The sequence below is a fragment of the Triturus cristatus genome, chromosome 5_1 (genome assembly GCF_964204655.1).
Source record: "Triturus cristatus chromosome 5_1, aTriCri1.1, whole genome shotgun sequence".
Taxonomy (NCBI): domain Eukaryota; kingdom Metazoa; phylum Chordata; class Amphibia; order Caudata; family Salamandridae; genus Triturus; species Triturus cristatus.
The window spans coordinates 75,402,371-75,416,689 of record NC_140587.1 but is presented as its reverse complement, the minus strand read 5'-3'; the positions used below and the strand labels follow the sequence as shown (position 1 = coordinate 75,416,689).

The 14,319-nt window shown below is 48.4% G+C and overlaps 1 protein-coding gene across 1 annotated transcript in view; it reads right to left on the bottom strand.

Annotated features, from left to right (window-relative positions):
* LOC146830216 (uncharacterized) overlaps positions 1-10,360 on the bottom strand; it is a 75,469-nt gene extending 65,109 nt beyond the window's left edge. Inside the window, exon 1 of the mRNA XM_085604428.1 lies at positions 9,948-10,360. The gene's annotated coding sequence lies outside the window, so the exon portion shown is untranslated. The remainder of the gene's footprint in view (positions 1-9,947) is intronic.
* Positions 10,361-14,319: the final 3,959 nt, after the last annotated feature.

Sequence of the window (14,319 nt, the reverse complement as noted above, 5' to 3'; positions counted from 1 at the left end):
TCTTTATAAGTAGTTTCTTAAGGTACGATGGAATGGTACAAGGAGGTCTGGACTCAGGGGTCCCCTCGGTTCTAGTCTCTGGGTTTGGGAAAGGGGGTAGCGGGACAGTCTGGTTACCAATCTGGTAGATGAGATGATGGATAGCTCACAATCCTCGAGCTCGGTATTCTAGCTTGGACGGGCCGCGGCAGCGCCAGCAGGTCCCGGGGAAGGTGGTCGTTACACGGTCCGCGGCAGCGCCAGCAGGTCCCGATGAAGGTGGTCGTTACACGGTCCGCGGCAGCAGGTCCCGATGAAGATGGTGGTTACACTGGCTATATTTTCTGGTGTTGGCGGGTAGGGGAGCCCGCGGGACCATGTCTCTTCCCCCTAGGCACGCTAGAACCATGGAGGCCGGTTCCCACTCTTGTTGTGCCTGCTCATATTCCTCTTGTTCTTCGGAGATTTGTTCTCCCCCCAGGGCGGCGGCAGCTACCTGGCGGGGTTTTGGCGTTTGGTTCTGCGGGCAGTTCGGGTCATTGGCGTAGTGGCCGACTCGCTGGCATCGGTGACACGTGACGTTGGCCCGGAACCCCGGGCGCATCGGGGGGTTGCCCCGGCCGGCCGGGGGCGGGGTGCTGGCAGCGGGAGTGGCCGGGACGGTGTCTCTCCCTCGCCCCTGGCCTCCTCCTCCTCCTCGGGGACGGTGCTGACCTTGGTGGTTCCGGTTCTGCTCGTGTGGCACTCTCCGACCCACTCGGGTGCTTTCCCACCGGTCAGCTTCGGCGGCGAGTTGCCGTGGGTCAGTCAATTTACTGTCGAGGAGGTGCTGCCTGAGCTCGACGAAGCAGTTGTTAGAGAGGTGCTCCCACACCATAAGATTAAAAAGTTGCTCGTAGGTCGTTACGTGGCTTCCCTTGATCCAACCCTCGAAGGCTCGGGTGAAATAGTTGACATATTCCACCCAAGTTGTACCTGGGATCCGGGTGCAGTCTCTAAACCTCTGGCGGTACATTTCGGGCGTGAGCCCATATCGGGTGAGGAGGGCAGCCTTCATGTGGTCATAGGATGACATCTGATGGTCTGGGAGCTGTAGCAGGGCATCACGGCCTTCGTTGACGAACCTCCCCCATAGACCGGCTCCCCAGTCACTTCGATCGATCCGGTGGGAGGTCATGGCGATCTCGTAGGCCTTGAACCACTGTTGTATGTCGTCCTCTCGGACATACTCTCGAACGACATCCTTGGGGATGTGGACTTTCTTTTCTGTCGCTCCCGGGGTGCGCGGTCGCTCGGGCACCTCCGGTTCTTTGTTCTGCTTCCGTAGGTCTATTTCTGCCAGTTTGCGCTCGTGTTCGTACGCTAGTCTCTTTTCTTCGAGCTCTCTCTGCCTCTGTTTTTCTTCCCGTTCTTCTCGGAGCCGCAGATGTTCTAGGTTCAGTTTTTGCTCTGCTAATTTTAGTTCACCGTCCATTTTGAGTCGTGCCATTTCTAACTCATGTAGTCTGTTTTTTTCTCTTTCTTGGATCTCTTCCTGTGAGAGGCCCGTTCCTCGCTCCTCGGGAGCCGTGGTGATCCTCTCTGATGCTGCACTGTTTCGGTCTGGGGATCTGGTGACCCCGGTTTCTGCCCACGACTCAATGGCGTGCTTGAAATCGTCTTTGGTACTCAGGCCGGTGGTAGCAATGCCTAGTTCCATGCAGAATTGTTTTAATTCACGATGGCTGTACTCTTCCAATTTATCCATCTGGAATTTCTCGGTGGATCCGCTCTCTTTGGTTGACATTGTGGTTTTGTCGTGGGGTGAGCTACTCTCTGTACGATTACGCGTTGATTCGGATCGCGCCGCTGGCCACCAATGTTAGACGGACCGGGAGGGTCGGCCGAGGACAAGGGGAGAGGTCTCCGGGGAGAGCCGTCTCCAGCGATCGTACAGACGAATAACTTCCCCCCCACAGATGTACACCACACAAGGATAGGTTTTAACGTTCTTTATAAGTAGTTTCTTAAGGTACGATGGAATGGTACAAGGAGGTCTGGACTCAGGGGTCCCCTCGGTTCTAGTCTCTGGGTTTGGGAAAGGGGTAGCGGGACAGTCTGGTTACCAATCTGGTAGATGAGATGATGCATAGCTCACAATCCTCGAGCTCGGTATTCTAGCTTGGACGGGCCGCGGCAGCGCCAGCAGGTCCCGGGGAAGGTGGTCGTTACACGGTCCGCGGCAGCGCCAGCAGGTCCCGATGAAGGTGGTCGTTACACGGTCCGCGGCAGCGCCAGCAGGTCCCGATGAAGGTGGTCGTTACACGGTCCGCGGCAGCGCCAGCAGGTCCCGATGAAGATGGTGGTTACACGGTCCGCGGCAGCGCCAGCAGGTCCCGACGAGGATGGAGGATGCAGAAGGCCGCAGCAGCGCCAGCAGGCAGGACGATAGTTCACAAGGCAGGGCTACGGCAGCGCCGGTAGTCCGTCAAGGATGAGTTCTTCTCGGTATCTCTCGACTCCAGGATACAACTGCCTCCCTGCTCTGGAGCTGCCCTAGTTATAGGTCTGGCGCCCTTTGATGTCCGGACCCTCGCACTTGGAGGTCGGGAGGTCCGGGATGAGGGAGTCCAGACACCCAGCAGGGGGTGGAGCCAGCGCCCGGGGGAGCTGGAGGGCGATCGGCACCTGGCGGGGGAGAGCCATCGACACTCCTTTCTCCCATCGACCTGCCAAGTGGTCCGTTCACCTCCTGGGTGGATGGTGGTGCCGGGATGGCGGGGCCTGGCCAGGCCCAGGGTTAGGGTCGAGCTGAGGCCATGCGGCCTCGTGGTGCAGTGTCCAAGATGGCGGCTGGTCCGGACGGGGGAGCCGGGAGTGGGTCGGCCCCGTGATACATCGATGTCCGGGGGCAGGAGTTCCGTCTGGAGACGGGTTGCGGGTTGGTCCTGTGGGTCACACCTGGAGGGCCGGGGCTTGGGCCGTGTCATGCGGGGAGGGAGCAAGCCCTTCATGTGGCCTGTCTAACACAAAGCATTTAACAGTAAAGTATGAGCTTCCTCTGTGAGTTGCACGCATCCTCACGTTTGGTAAAAAATGCAAAGTCCGCTAAGTGTGCATAATAATCAAGTCCTGGTGGAGAGCCAAATATATATTCAGATGAGAACACAATTGTTCTGCTCATGTGGTAACAACACCGAAATCTGTGGTCCTGAAAATACATCCTGCCCAAAGAAGACCCCAGGTCACCAGAAAGTGCATATGTGGGGTCCTTTTCTATCCTGCACACAGCAGTAGGACGTATGTCACTATCCCTTGCTTGCACCAGTGATCGGGATGGCTTGTGAAGCCATTCAGGCCTACAATGCGGACCCTCACCACAATTACTAGAAATAACGTGACTCCATCGACAAATGCCGCCCTGTTTACTGGAAAGAAAGCGAGTATTTTAAACACCAGTGCATAATTCTACCCACGTTACAACTACTTTCAAATACTGGCATGCAAGTGGGTTGAAATCCCTTTCTAATAATCTCTTTGCAGTAGGCAACAAGCAACCACCACTCTTGCACCATTGTGGCTTTCTGTAAAGTGCATTGCAGACAGTATCACACTCAGAAAGGAGCCCTTTGTATGTTTCTTTGGAGGTAAAATCTATACACATTTAAAATAAGGATGACACACCACTATGGAATTGCCACAAACGTGTCTCGTCTATGTCTCTTAGTGTGGCCTTACGTACAAAAATATTAGCAGTATTTCAAGTTATAGAGACATTTTTAGGTGTGTGTGTGCTAAATACCTACCTAGTGTCAGCATATTCTCAGACCCAAGAAGCTGATACTGCAAGCTAAACTGATTATGAATCAAGAGCGACGGAAATACAAACCAAAGCACCAAAACAATAGAAGACAACATGGTGTGATTGAAAGAAGGCATATTTACAAGAAGTGTAAGTACTGAGCCGCCTTCATGTACATACAGATTTTTTTTAAACGCATCTAAAAAAACATCTTGAGTGTGAAAAAAATTAAGTAACGTCCAACTCTGGTAGAAAGGCAAAAAAAAAAAAAAAACTGTCTTGGGTTGGCACCATAACCAACCGCTTTATGTAACAAAGTCTAAAAGCCACTCAGTGCTTCACTACAAATGTCTACAAATCCTGAACCGTACAATATTAATAACAAAAATCCACATGTTGAAATGTCTTCAAACCTCATGGGCATGTAGAGAAATGTGATAATCCCTGAACAATGTAGAGATGGATAGAAATCCTTGTGTAAAGTTAGTAGTATTCAAGCCTTTGATGTAAACCTATAAAAGTACACAAACCAACTGACTGAAACAATGGTTGAAAAGCAATTTGGCCTATTTCAGGCATACACGATTTTACTGAAACTATACAATAACCATCAAATTTTTAATATTTGAACTTAATATTTGTTCACACTGTGGTGAAGGCTACTGTGTGTAGGGACAGGCACAAGCCCCTTGTTCCCATTATGCAAAGAATGGAGTTAGCATAGTAAATTATCTAATCACACTATATCAGAACACTGCAGTACAGATGTAAAAACTCAATTTTTTGCTCATAATTCATTGCTCTCTATCAAGACAGGACACTTTTGCCATCATCAACCTCTGCTGGAAGGATCTTGCAAGAGAGTACTAAATTAAACTAATTCCTCCACCTGTTTATTTTCCACTTTTCGTTCATAACGTTTGCTTTCCCTTTCCCTCTCTCTCACTCCGTCTCCTTCCCATTTCTTTACTGTTTTGACCTCCTATCTTCTCTTTTCCCTTGTCTCTACTCATCACTATCTTCTTTACACGTCGTTCTTTCCCTAGCCGCCTTTCTCTCGTTCTCTTATAAACCTCTCCACTCCCGGTTTTTGCCTTACACCTTAAGCTCGTTTCTGTTTCTCTTCTTCCTATCAGTACCTTTCTACAAGCATTTGCAATGCAATACTTCTCGCATTTCTTAAAGTTAGAGCTGTTGGCGTTAAAAATAATGTTTTTACTTTTGCTTTTTTATACCAATAGCAATTGCGCTATGCAAATATATTTACAACACTGCAAATAAAAAAAACAAAAGTAACAAACATTGTAATTTTCAAAGTCAACAGCTCTAACTTTAACAAATGAGAGACCTATTGCATTGCAAATGCTTGTTCCTTATTAGTACCAGCAGAACATACAACTGCAGCAGTGAAAAAGGTGACCAGTCAACCTTTGCAAAGGACTCTCCACTTCACAGCAGCACAAGTCACATTTTTTTGCAACTTTTTATCCGTTTGAGATATAAACAATTTATTAGTTAAAATTGTCAGATTATGCAGCAGATGTAGTATTATGTGGCAACTAAGGCAGAGACATAATTATGTAGAAAACATTTGCAAACTAGGATATTTTGCCATCATGTTTCAACTGCTCTTGTGAAAAAAAAGGTAGGAAAAGTGCTGATGACAGAAACTCCATGGCTCGGAGACAAATGGCTTGCGATTCCACTTTAAAGGATATTTGGGACATTCTGAGATTGGAAACGTATCCCACTTTGTGAATGTATTTTAATGTCAATAAGTCACATTAAACCTTAAGTAAACATACGTATCCATTATTTAAATTAAATAACGTAATAAGCTGCACCCGGTTAGTGAAATCGGAAACAAATACTCCCTCCTTCTCCCACTGTACTTCCTCCCTTTTCCCCCTCCCCCACCTTGCCCCGTCCTCCCTCACTCCCTCCCATTTCCCGCTCATCCATATCTCCCCGTCCTCAATCACTCTCTGCTCCACCTCTCTTATCCCATTCCCCCACCCGTCCCCCCTCTCCCTACACACTCCCACCCCTTTCCATCAAACCACCCAACACTCCGTGCTCAGCTCTCCTCTCCCTAGAAAATAAACTTGATTCTCTCATCTCTTCCATTTCCCAGCTTGTAGTGTCCATCTCACTGTTAAGCGCTAAGATGTCCCCCTTACCTAATACCCTCCCGAGGAGTTCCGTTCTCCCACGCCCCAATAAAGCAAACCACAGTCTGTCCTCTACAGACATCTCCAACTTACTAGCCAGCTACAAGACCACCAGCGTCAATCCCCCCTACCTTCATCTCCCATTAACTCTACGCAGTACACTATTGAAACCATCTCCTCTGTCAGAACCTACCAGCCTCCGCCTTACCGGGCACCCTCATTCAAGAATCTTATCCCTATATCCCTTAACAGCCCTAACACCCCCATCACTAAAACAGTTGTGTCAGAGCTGCACTGCTTGCTACACAACTGCAGATCTGCAATCAAACACAAATTGGAAATTTCTGACATTATCACCCTCCAGAATCTTGACATGTTCTTTCTCACTGAGACCTGGTTTAATGACTCCTCTCATACTTTGTTTGATCTTCTGGTACCCACTGACTACTCTATCCTCAGAAATGACAGATCAGACAAAATTGGGGGCGGTGTCGCTATCATCTTCAGGAATTCTCTACAAATGAAACCCTTCCCTACCACCCTTTTCCGTACATTCGAATGCCTATCCCTAGAACTTCAAATACATCATGGCTCACCTTTTAGATTCCATACCATCTACCACCCGCCCGGTAACAGCTCTTCCTTTGTGGAGGAACTCACTGACTTCATCGGTGACCAATTTTCTCAAAGTGACAGACAGATCTTCCTGGGTGACTTTAATCTCCATTGGGGCTCTTTGGAAGACTCGGCTGCCAACAAGCTTGCCACATTTCTCTCAGCCAACGATCTCTTCCAACATTGCTCTGAAACCACTCATTCCAAGGGCTCAATTCTGGATCTTGTTATATCCAAAGCAGACCTGCTGACTTCTGCTCCCCCCATCCATGTAAACTGGTCTGACCACTTCCTCGTTCCCTTCCGTTTTCATCTTTCGCACGTTATAACTCTCGGCCAACCTAAAAGAGCTACTACCTGGTTCCGCAACACTAAAAACATTGATTTTGACACTTTTTGTGACTCTGCTATGCGGTCACTTCCTAGACTTGACCCTAACGTGGATGTCAACGCTATCACCACTCAGTGCCTCTCAGTCCTAGCAGTTGAAATCGACAATGTCGCTCCACTCCAAAGCAAAAGGAAAAGACACACCCCCTCAGCACCTTGGTTCAATAAAGCTCTCTACAATGAAAGGAAAAACATTAGAATCCTGGAGAAACATTGGATCAAGTCGCCCACCCCACTCCCTTTGAGGAGCGGAAATCCTTAGTCACCTGGCAATACTTTGACGCCATCTCGGAAGATGACCTCCTCAAATGCATCCTTGAAACCAAACCATCCAACCACTCCTCTGACCCCATCCCTAGCATCATCGCCATTGATTTCTACACCCATACTCTCTCTTACTGGACCGGGCTAGTTAATCTCTTCCTCAGTTAAGGCTCCCTCCCTGTTGCCCTTAAATCAGGACAGGTTACCCCTCTTCTAAAAAAACCTCCGCTGATGCAACCGACCTCAACAACTTCCGCCCTATCATCAACCTCCCTTTTCTTTCGAAAATCACTGAAAAATGTGTTGCGAAACAACTTTCCCTACATATTATGGACAATAATCTCCTCGATGTTTTCCAGTCTGGCTTCATCCAAAATTGCAGCACTGAAACAGCCCTGCTGCAAGTGATTGATGATGCGTTGCATATACTCGACTCCGGGGAATCCTGTCTTCTGATTCTTCTTGACCTCTCTGCAGCCTTTGACACTGTTAATCACAGCACCCTCCTCAACACTCTTCAACAGAGAATGGGATTGGATGGCACAGTGCTTAAATGGTTTGCCTCTTTCCTCTCAGACAGATCCCAAATGATTAAGATAGCGAACAGTCTTTCATCTCCATTGGCTGTAGGTCAAGGTGTCCCTCAAGGCTCTATCCTGGCACCCACTCTGTTCAATCTCTACCTGGAACCATTAGGGAACCTCCTAAGCAAATCTGGGATCCATTACCATCTTTATGCAGATGACACTCAAATCTACCTCAAGGTGTCTTCCGCACACAATCTCGCTTTACTCGACTCTACTCTCAACGCCATCCACAACTGGATGTTAGCTCACCAACTCATTCTAAATCCCGCCAAAACTGAATTCCTCCTCCTTTCGACCTCTCTATCACCTACTCCTATTCAATCGTGGATGGATCAGCTGAACCTGCTCAACAACAAACCCATCATTGTCGACAGTGCTAAATCTCTAGGTGTCATTCTTGACAAAAGACTCAACTTAATCTCCCACATCAAGTCTATTGCCAAATACGCACGGTACCAGTTGCGCCTTCTATGGGGGATCCGTCGGTTCTTCCCGGAGAATGACTTAAAAACTTGGTACAATTGCTGGTTCTCTCAAGACTGGATTATTGCAAGTCTCATTCTGACGGGCCTACCCAAATCCCACCTCTACCCTTTCAAATCCATCCTCCATTCAGCAGCTCGCTTCATTTCAGGGTCTAAATGAAGCGACCACATCACTCCTATCCTGTCCTGTCCTCTCTTCGATGGCTTCCGATTGAGGCAAGATCTATTTACAAAACTGCCTGCATCACACACAAAGCCTTGCACAAGTCCTCCCCTCGTTGCCTGGCAAATAAATTGAAACTGTCCTGAGGCTCTCGACCCTCTCGTAATGCAGAAAAGCTTCTGCTTGAGCCCCCCCGTCTTCAAAAGGGAAAGATCGATGGCGCAATCCTTCTCAGGCAATGCGGTGAGAATATGGAACTCACTTCCCCCATTGCTCCGTGCCACCTCCTCTACCCGGATCTTCAAAGCTGAACTCAAAACTCTTCTCTTCCAAAGACACTTTCAGAACTAATACTTTCATACTCCGGCCCCTCTTGTAAGTTCGCTCTTCATTGAAAATTTTTATTTTTTCCTGTGCGTCCCTCCCCCCTGCGTGCTGTGTTGGATTTTGTGTTTGTGCACCCTTTATTCTCAGGCCCCTCTTGGAAGTTCGCTCTTCGTTGTAAATTTGTATTTTTTCCCTGTACATTCCTCACCCCTGTGTGCTGTGTTGGACTTTGTGTTTGTGTACCCTTCTTTTTTAGTCTGTGTAATGTTATATTCTGTACCACTTTTCTCTTGTAACGTAACTTGCTCTATTGTACAGCGCTCTGACACCTTTGGGTAATGTCCGCGCTTTATAAACATGCACTAAATAAAAATAAAACAAGCATTGGCATAGCCAATAGGTCTCGCCTTTGGGACCTTATAAGTGTTTAGCTATGCACCAGTTGCATAACTAAATACTTATAAGGTCTCAAAAGCGAGACCTATTGGCTATGCAAAGCGGCCGTGAAAGTGATAGCGAAAACGATCAAACATCAAAGCGGCCGTGTGGCCGCCAAAGTGAAAGTAATCGCGGTAAAGCGCGGCGCGCGCGTGCACATGCACTGTAGCTCTAGGCTGGCCTGGTAGCACTTTTTGGAGCCCTCTCAATAAGTCTCGCCAGACCAGCGCATGCGCTGGGTCAGGCGAGACCTAAAAAACAAGCATTGGCATAGCCAATAGGTCTCGCCTTTGGGACCTTATAAGTGTTTAGCCATGCAACAGTTGCATAACTAAATACTTATAAGGTCCCAAAAGCGAGACCTATTGGCTATGCAAAGCGGCCATGTGGCCGCGAAAGTGATCACGGTCAAACATCAAAGCGGCCGTGAAACCGAAAGTAATCGTGGTAAAGCACGGCGCGCGCGCCTGCGCACATGTACTGTAGCTCTAGGCTGGCCTGGTAGCATTTTTTGGAGCCCTCTCAATAAGTCGCCAGACCAGCGCATGCGCTGGGTCAGGCGAGACCTAACAAATGAGGATATCTTCCTCTTTCTGCCACACCTCTGACCCGATCCACGGGTTATCCCGCCCTCTGATTCTCCGCCCACAGTTCCCTTACTCTCCCCCCCTCCTACCACTGGACACAGCCCATTAAAGCCCTGCTCAAGGGTAGATGCCGGGTGTTGAACAGGAGGGGTATACTCACACTCACGAACTCAATTTCGTGCTCTTTGGGGTGAGGCTCCTCTGCTTCCACTTTTTAAATCTGTGTGCTCCTTCACTTCCCCCTTCGATTCCTTGCCCTCCTTCGCTTCCACCTTCAGAGTCTTTAAGTTCACACCCACTCGGGGCCGGTTAGAGGCCTCAATTCTGCTAGTAGTGAGCTCACTATGCTGTCTGCCTGAGCGACTACGACTGTTGATGATCAATGTGGGGTGTTGAGCCAGGATTCGCCTAAGACGCTACTCTCTTCCACCGTGCTGTCCTGCTAACGAACTTCCAGTTCGGCCTGGCGCGCTGAACAATCAACTCCCGGGTTACAACGTCACCTCCGATTCCATGTGCTTGAGCGAATAGCGCGCTTCCTCGTCGCCACAGTAACTAACGCCGATGCAAGGAAGTCGTAGTCCGAATGTCCACGCACTAGCGGTGAAAAACAAGCATTGGCAAAGCCAACAGGTCCCGCCTTTTGGCTTTGCCAATGCTTTTTGCTGACTCTGCTCAGCATTTTAACAAACAGTGGTGTGCCGCGGGGGTCGCATCTCACGGGCCGCTACAAGTGGGGAGGGGGCGGAAACAAAAAAAATTGCAGACAAGGGGGGGGGGCGCGGAGCATGTTTAATATGGACAATGGGAGGGGGTGGGAGCAAAGGGTATGCGTACAACGGGAGCGGGGCGGGAGCCTGGTGAACATGGACAACGGGAGGGAGAGGTGGGTGGTTACCTCACGGGTCACCGGAAGTGGGGAGGGGGCGGTCTACAAAGGAAATAAAAAAAAATATTTACAATGCCATAGGCCTCGCATTTAAATGAGAGACCTATGGCATTGCAAACAAGCGACTGCCACTGTCCCAGCTCAATAAAGACAAGCATTTCCGAGACTTTAAGCTTTTGGCATTGTAAATGACAATGCTTTTTTAGGTCTTGCCTGCGCGCTAGCGCAGGCGAGACCTTTAGTAAGCGGGTTTTCAAAGTGCTACCAGAGTGGCCTAAAGCCTGTGTGCATGTGAACCTGCACAGGCCTCTCCTTTCGCGCACACAATTTGCGTGTTGTTTCTTTTTTTGCACGTGCGCGGGCACTCAACTCCCGGGCTTGTTGCTCGCGCTTCTTGGTTTTTAAAGAAAGCACAAACACCGCCCCTCCTCCCACTTAAAAATCACCTGACCCCGGCTATCAAGCCCCGTACGCCACAACTATCCACAATTGCAGCGGACTGCAAGCACCCTCTGGGAGTAACAACCACTCTTCACTCTAAGCCTCCAAGCTATCCTCTTGGCCTGTGTCCTCCTCACTCGCGACTTAGGTATCTGCACACTCCGCGAGCAAGAATAGTTTCTCTCCTCTTCCGGCGTCTCAGTTCCTGGTTGACATGTCTCCGAACGGCTGACTACTCCTTTTCTCCTCCTCCCAGCGTCGGGGATTGGTCTTCTCACCTCTGCTTCCTGCTTAAAGGAACAGTACTCTGTTGTTTCATATGTGGTTTGTTTTCCCGGGTTTATTTTAACCCCTTCTCTTTCTTTTGTTTTTTGTAGGGGCATGTTCGTTTGGGATGACAGTTACGGGAGCACAGTTGGTTCACCCCGTTCATTCTTTGGTGTAAGGCCACCAGTCTTTCCAGAAATCCCTCCCTCCTTTTACTACTCTGCAAGACTATCAACTGAGTAAAGCTGGCAATTGTGCCTTCTGCCTGGTTAGTTCCCTCTTCATCTGTCCTTGTGTGCCAAGTTGCCTTTCCATGTCCCCTTCATGGAAGGTACCCTTCAAAAAGTCACACCTATAATGTGGAGATATAACTGCCACCTCAGTTCATGTTGGAATGTACCACTATCCCAGTCTGCGGCTTTCCTTTTTTGCATATTGTCGTTTTGCCTTAACACCCAGTGTAAGCCTTTCATAAGTTAGAATTTTGGGATTGCACTCATCTTTAAGTGAATGTCCGGTACTAGACTCACAGGGTCCCGCTCAAAGTGATTGAGGTGACCAGTGTTTGACTACAGTGGGAACGCAGTAGATTCTTGTAACTATTTTTGAACCAGATGAAGATTTCAGCAGCTGTTCTAACAATTGGAGATCCCCTTTTGGTCCTGTGTCCCAGAAGTAGTCTATTTTATTCAGTCTTGAAGGTCGGTAAGCAGAGAGTTTAGAAATATGACTATGTTCCTATGCATGCATACAACACATCCTCATGCTTGGTGAAGGTATTAGGACATTTAAAGGTGATAGCATCTGCATACTGTAGTATTCTGCTTAGGAACTGGGAACTTGGAATAGGAATGTTGCGGGGAGATTCCATGTGGTGATTAGTTGGTGACCGTTGAGGAGACTGGTCACTTTTCAGTTAGGTGGATGTTAAGCTGCCTTCTTTATGAATAAATACAACCTACAAACCCACATCGTGTGTGTGTGTATCGTTTACTACACAAATTGGCGACGATCAGGAGTCCAAAGAAGAAGGCAGTGCTCACCTGGTTATCTTTTTGTACCTTGAGCGGCTTTACACATTGATTTCCGTCTGGCGTTGGAGCTGCAACGGAGTTTCCAGGTTACCAGAAGTTAAATAAGTCTAAAATTCCATATTTTCTCACCTTCAACTCGTACAGCTTTACTAAAAACTTCAACCACTCTCACAGGATCAGACCATTTGGATAACTTCCTGTTTATCATACCGCCCAGTTTTTCCCGGACCATGCCCCCCACTCCTCATTTTCTCCTGATGCTTCTTAACACTCTCCCTTTAGCAAAATCCATAACTGTGTCCTACAATTTTTCCCCGTTCAACCACCATGGCATAAGTTTACATCCTGGTTTCCTGCCCCATAACATTTCAAACGAATATAATCCTGTAACAGAATTGGTCGACGTTCTATACGTCAACAAAGTAGCCCATAATGCCATTCGCATGACACAGTTATGGATCATGCCAAAGTCAGGGAGTGTGTTAAGAAGTATCCGGAGAAAAGGAGGAGTGGAGGAGTAGTGGTTCCAAGGGTCGGTTAATATGGTTATAGTTATGGTTCCATAGCCTTAAAATGTCATCCATTCTCGAGTCGTTCTCAGCTTAGCTCCCTGAGAGTTATCAGAGAAATGAGATGTCAAAAGTTGGTAGCATGTTGAGGTATGCTGTTGCCGAGCTTAAAGACACCCAGTTTCTCCAGTTTTGTGACTAGTGGTAGATGGAGAGCTCAGGGGCTGCTGGAGAGTCTTCAGATCAGCCACTGTTCAAATGTCCATATGGGCCTAATCAGTGACCGCAAAGCTCCAGGTGCCCACAGGAGGAGCAGTTGAATGTGACCCTCTAAAATCCTTCAGGTGAGAGAGGACAGGTAAAATGCACAGTGCAGAGCTCCATATCTAATAAGTACAGAAGTTACCTGCAAGCCATGAAGAGAAGAGAGAGACTACAGGAGCTGCCACCCATGGTAGAAAATCAAGGGCTGTTGAAACATGGATCGGTCCTGCAGGTCTCTGAGTTGGTGTAGGAACAGGGTTGGATTGGGATTAAAAATCGGCCCGGGCACGCTAAAAAAAAGTGGCCCACATTTGAATATTGCCGTTCCGCAAAACACTGCTTTGGTGAAATTTGATAAACAAGCATTGGCATAGCCAATAGGTCTCGCTTTTGGGACCTTATAAGTATTTAGTTATGCAGCATAATATCCTTGGTGCAACAACATAGGCTGTTGCATGGCTAAACACTTATAAAGTCCCAAAGGCGAGACCTATTGGCTATGCAAATGCTTGTTTTATTTGTATTGATAATTAACACATAAAAAAGGCATTGTCATTTACAATGCCAATGGCTAAAACTCTTGTAAATGCAAGACCTATTCAAAGAAGCGGCCACCATTGTCCTGGGCTGCTTGGAAAGTGAAAGCACGCATGGCGTGCTGAATGTTGCAGGAAAGCATGTGATGCTTGCAGTAGGAGAAATTAACCCTTTCTGTGCCTATCACGAGCTGGACTTGTCATGGAGCACAGTCGCCATGTGCCCATGACGAGTCCAGCTCGTCATGACACCCACCCACGGGGGAAGCGCTGGTCGATCCTTTTTTTTTTTTTTTTATACTAGGAAGGCAGGGGAAGACTTTCCCCTGCCTCCCCCTGCGTCATTGGAGGTTTCCCCTTTGTTCTCCGTCGTGCAGGAAGCCATTTGCTTCCTGCGTAACGGAGAAGAAAGAGGTGAGTTTTGGGGCTGGGGAAGGGGGATTTGAGTGTAAGAGGCCCGATCAGTGGTGTAGCTAGGGTGGGGCGGTGGGGGCACTATTTTGGGGGAGGACAAAGGCATTCAGATGAGGCCGGTTTGCTTTCGTGGACGTTCGGGGACGGGCAGAGAAGGAATAGGACTCGGGTAATGTCC